The following is a 5,959-nucleotide window of genomic DNA, read 5'->3' as shown; positions in this document are numbered from 1 at the left end:
ATAAGGTTAAATTGTTTATTTGAGATGTTTTTCTTTCTTGAGGTAGGTCTGTATTGCTATGAATTTTCCTCTTAGGATTGCTTTCACTGTATCTCATTGATTTTGGGTTGTGATGTTTTCATTTTCATTTATCTTAAGGTATCTTTTGAATTTTTTTTCCTTGATATAATTGTTAATTCATTCATTGTTTAGTTGCATATTATTTAGCCTCCACTGGTTTTGTTTTTTTAGTTTTTTCCTTGTAATTTATTTCTAGTTTAATATTATTGTGGTCAGAGAAGGCATTTAATATGATTTTAATATTCTTATATTTATTGTGACTTGATTTGTGGCCTAACATGTACTTTTTCCTGGAAAATGTTCCATGCACACTTGAGAAGAATGTATAGCCTGCTGTTTGGGGTGAAATGCTTGAAATATATCATTTAAATTCATTCGATCTGATGTATCATTTAAGAATGCTGTTTTCTCATTAATTTTCTGTCTGAAAGATCTATCCGCTTATGTCAATAGGGTGTTAAAGTCACCTAATATGAATGTATTACTGTTGCTTTCTCCATTTATTTTCATCAGTATTTGCTTTTCATATTTAGGTGATCCTATGTTGGGTGCATAAATGTTCACAAGGTTTATATACTTTTTTTTTTTTTAAGCGAGGCAACCCTTGGTTGACCTCACAGATTGCAAGGACCTTGTCAGCTTACAATTCATTATTTATTTTTATTTATGTTTTTACACTTCCAGCACCTGGTCTTCCTAGGTGGTCTCCCATCCAAGTACTAACCAGGCCAACCCTGCTTAGCTTCTGAGATCAGACGGGATTGGACTTGTTCAGGGTGGTATGGCCGTAAATGGATTGTATGCTTTTATTCAGTTACTCTCTTTATCATTTTGAAATGGTCTTTTATGTCTCTTACTGTAGACTTTGTTTTAAAGTTTATTTTGTCTGACATAAGTATTGCTACCCCAGCTTTTTATTTTTCATTTTCATTTGCAAAACACCTTTTTCCATATCTTTACTTTCAGTCTGTGTGTGTTTTTTGATCTGAAGTGGATCTCTTTTAGATTGCATATGTATAGGTCATTTTTGTTATCCATTCAGCTACCCTATGTCTTTTAATTAGAGCATTTAATTCATTTACATTTAAAGTGATTATTGATAGGTATATGGTTATTGTCATTTTATTATTAATATTTATGTTCTTTATTTTCTTCCTACTTCTTAAAGAAGTCCCTACAACATTCCTATAATACTGGCTTGGTGGTGAAGAGCTTTTATAGCTTTTTTTTATCTGGACAGATCTTTATCTCTACTTCAATTTTAAATGATAACTGTGTTGGAACAGTTGTCTTGATTTTAGGTGCTTGCTTTTCCTCGCTATGTATTTTGTGCTAACCCCTTCTGGCCTGCAAAGTTTTTGTTGAGAAATAAGCTGACAGTCTTATGGGAAATTCTTTGTAAATAACTGCTTTTTTCTTGATGCTTTTAAGATTCTCTCTTTGTCTTTAAACTTTACCATTTTAATTATGATATGCTTTGATGTAGGCCTCTTTGGGTTCATATTATTTGGGACTCTCTGTACTTCCTGGGCTTGCATGTTTATTTTCTTCAGCAGATTTGGGAGGTTCTCAGCCATTATTTCTTCAAATAAGTTTTCCATTCTTTGCTCTCTTTCTTCTCCTCGGGTACCTCTCTGATGTGAATATCGTTGTATTGATGTTGTCCCAGAAGTCTCTTAAATTATCCTCATTTTTTTGGTCTTGTTGCTGATTGGTGTTTTCTGCTACCTTGTCTTCCAACTCATTGATTCAATCCTCTGCTTCCTGTAATCTACTCTTGATTCTTTCTAGTGTATTCTTCATTTCAGTTATTGTATTCTTCATTTGCGTCTAGTTCTTTTTTACATTTGCTATCTAAATTTTTATATTTTCTATTTCTTTGTTGAAGTTCTCACTGAGTTCATCTATTCTTCCTCTAAGTTCATTAAGCATCTTTATAACTAGTGTTTTGAAATCTGTATCTTGTAAGTTGCTTGCTTCCATTTTATTAAGTTCTTATTCTAGAGTTTTCTTCTGTTCTTTTATTTGGAACCTATTTCTTTGTTTTCTCATTGTGACTGCCTCTCTGTGTTTGTTTCTCTGTTTTAGGCAAATATGCTAAGTTTTCCAATCTTGGCAGAGTTGCCTTCAGTAGTAGATGTTCTATGGGGGCCAGTGGTGCACTCTCCCTGATCACCTGAGCCGGGGGCTCCAGGAGTGTCCCTTATGTGGATTATGTGTGCTCTCCTGTTGTCATTGAGCCTTGATTGCTTTTAGCATGTCAGTGACCCTCAGGCTGACTAGCTGTAAGGATTTTCAATGACCACAGCATATGAGCTGTTGTGCAGGGACTGACTTCAGGGAGCCAGAGTGACCCCAGTAGACTCCGGTGCCTGCAGAGACCATCCATTTGGTGTGTCATTTGTAGGACTAGTTAGGCGGGGCTCTGTTGCGGTGTGAAGCGGGCACCAGGTGTATTGATTCTGGGGCCTCTTGGGAAGGGCTCTGATGCAGGCCAATTTCAGCCACTGCTTGTGACTAACCCAGGGCTATGCGATAGAAGATATAAAGTGATTTGTGGTTGGTCATTGCCTGTGCTGGACCTAGAACCATGTGGGCGAGGCCAGACTGGTACTGGACCTGGAGAAGATGCGCAGAGTCCAGCGCATCCCAAGGCCCGCCATCACATGCCAGTTGCCCATAAGGCTCAGCCACTGCAAGAGTCTTGGGTGGTTCTCAAGTTGAATTAGGTGGTTTCTGAGGGAGCCACCAGGGTCAGGTGAGTGGTGTTCACCAGGCCAATGCGGATTCAGCTTTGTCATTGTCGGGGGAGGGCTCAAGATAGAAAGATGGCACCCATCTGCAGACTATACAGGATGAGGGCTCAACACAAGGACAATGATGACTGTCCCTTCAGCCCTCGCATAACTCAGTCTTTCTCTGTATGTCTCTGGAGCCTCCATAGTTGCCATCCCTGTGCCGGAGCCCAGGGTGAGTGTCTGCAAGCAAGTCAGTCTATGCATGAGGCTTTTAAGAGAACGTCTGGGTTTCTAGCAGCTTTTCAACTCACCTGGAAGGTCAGATTCCTCGCTGATTTTCACAGCCAGATATTATGGGGACTCTTCTTTCAGCACTGGAACCCTGGGTTGGGGAGCACAGTGTGAGGCTGGGCCCCTTGCTCTTCTGGGGGTAGTTCTGCCCCTGAGATATCCCACCCAATGCTCAACCATCACATATAGATGAGGGACCAGTTTATTTCTCGTCTCTACCCCTCCTACCAGTCTTCTCATGGATTCTTCTTTATATCCTTATAGGACTTCTGTTCAAATAGTCTTCAGATTGTTCTCCAATTCAGTTGTAATTTTAATGTATTATGAAAAGAAACAAGTTCCGCTATCTTGACCAGAACTCTTAATGTGTATAATTTGAAATTATTGAGGAAGAGTGCCATTCTTAAATTTATATCTATGGAATGTATTTTTATATAGTAAAACTTCACAACTCAGTCTGAGTAAGATGATAAATGGCAATGAGTCACGATAATTAATTTAGGGAATTTTAACATAAAATTGTATAGAAAATTATAATTTATTATGAATAAATTAATATACCAGGCTCTTTCTTTATAGCTTTTTAATATTGCGGTAAATATATATGCTTCATTTTTGAATTGTTATCATGAGATGTCTAAGAAGAATTCAATATGTTACAATGTCTTCATAATCTAATTCTACTTGCTGTTAGCAAATTATTGCAAGAGATAGTAGCCCTGACCAATAACTAGAATTTCTAAACTAAGGATGTTTTAATGTGGTTCAAAAAAAAAAATTTGCTATTTTCAGCTATGTTAATAAATTCTTCTGATTACTATGAATAATAGAAAACAGCTGTTTCTTTATTTTAAATGCATAGTTATTGTGAGTTCTTTCTAAATAAATAATTTTTAAACATTTCACCTCACAGCTTACATTAGCCCAATATGTAATAAAACTTTCATTGTGAAGCATCTTACAGATCTGTGATATCTAGGCTATCAAACTGTTTTCTCTGAAAGTATCTAAACCTAGTTATTGGTGTCATTTTTTTTTTTTTCCTTCTGGACTGTGTGTGTGCATATGTGTATGTAGGTACTTCTTCATAATCTTTAATTTTATCTTAATTTCTCCATTGAGGAAATTTGGTGCCCATTACCTTCCTTCTTTTTTTCTCACACTTAGAATATAAACAAAAATATCTCTCTTTTGTCTTTATCATTTTCTCATATTTGGGGGAGGTGGGAAAGGAGATCAGAAAGGAAATGTTTTAAGTTTGACTTAAACAAAATTAAGTTACTTTTATAAGAAATGAGTATATATAATCAGAGTTTTCAAGAAAATTGCATTTCAAAGACAACTAGTTAAAATTTTGTAATGAAATTAACTTTCTAAAGTATATTTGCCTATTGCTTTTCTATGTACCTCCCCCCTACCAGCAATGTTGAGATTCCAAAAATACAAAATTAAAAAACAAACTACAATGGGTTATGAAAGAAAAAATGATGTATATAATGTTCAATGTAATTCTTTTTGTTGTTGTTGTTTATTGAAATTTAAGAACACTAAAAAAAATCATTCTTACTGTATTCTTGTCTTAGGCACTCTCATATACAGACTACACAAATCTGCATGCAGTGTACCCTCAAAATAATGCTTAGGGTTAATTTTTTTGTAACATAAAAACCAAACAAAATAAATTTTATTTATGTATAAAATAACAAAAAAAGTAATGCCAAGGAACTTACCACATGAACTTTACTAAAAGACCAATATTCAAATTCTTCTCCATTGCATAGATGTGCTTTTTATTAATAAAGAGTAATGCGAAACCCTCATCATTACTCAGTATGACCAAAGTTGTAGTTGTAATCCTGGAATGAAAAGTCTAACCCAGTCACTATACATATGTGTACTAAAAAATAACATTACACCACAGAGGATCTATCTCAATGCAATTCTATAAGAGCAGACAAAACATCAACAAGGCCACAATCATTTTTATTAAGCCCACTCTTTTTACAGTATGCTATGAAAGCAAACAAAATAAGTCGTATTTTAGTGAGATTGCAATAGTCTAGACAATATAATAAGAACATGAGAAATGATGCCTTTTAGAAAAGAGAAAAAAGAAAATATGCAGAAGAAATGAGTTAGGTGATAAAGAAACCCATAATATTCTAAATGCAAAACAAATTATTTCCAAAAGTAGGATTCAAAAGAAAATAATTACACTACTCTGTGCCAAGAATGAGTTGACATGTTACTCATAAACACATTCTGAACATTCACTTCATTAGATTTTTTGCAACTGTCTTCACTCAATAAACTTTTGATTTTTTTATAGAGCTCATTTTTTCACACTTAATACTCTGACCCCTCAAATAACCTATATAGTACAGATACAGTTGTTAATGTATCAGGTGAATAATGATGACATTAATGTAGCTATGCTGCTGGAGTAAAGTACCAACTCTCACCTGCGTTGTTTCCAGTTCTTGTGAAAGACTCTTTCCTGGACTGTAGTTTAGAAGAATTTTGGGGCTGGCCTCACTTTGAAGCCATTTCAAACATATAGACTTTCTCTTATTTGGATCTTCTTTTTTTCATTGGAAGTTGAGAGTAGAGTAATTGTATGATAGTAGAATGTGCTAATTTATTGCATGTAATTGAGACCTTAATAAAGCTCCCAATTTTCATGTGAATGTGCTTTAATTAAAAAAAAAAAAAAAAGCCATTATGGTGGTCTTTGTTACTTGTCTAGTTTTATATAGAAGGACGAGGAAGAGATGCCATTCTCCAGGACAACAGAACATGAATGACAGATCCTGTCATGAAAGGAAAATGATTGATTAAGATAATTATGAAAGTTCTCACAGCATACCAGG

General features: G+C 35.0%; 1 pseudogene; it reads right to left on the bottom strand.

Annotated features, from left to right (window-relative positions):
- Positions 1–735: 735 nt before the first annotated feature.
- LOC111744524 lies at positions 736–853 on the bottom strand (annotated as a pseudogene).
- Positions 854–5,959: the final 5,106 nt, after the last annotated feature.

Source organism: Pteropus vampyrus, unplaced genomic scaffold (assembly GCF_000151845.1).
Source record: "Pteropus vampyrus isolate Shadow unplaced genomic scaffold, Pvam_2.0 Scaffold136, whole genome shotgun sequence".
In the NCBI taxonomy this organism is placed as follows: Eukaryota; Metazoa; Chordata; class Mammalia; order Chiroptera; family Pteropodidae; genus Pteropus; species Pteropus vampyrus.
The sequence above is the reverse complement of the archived record's forward strand: the minus strand, read 5'-3'. Positions and strand labels throughout refer to the sequence as shown.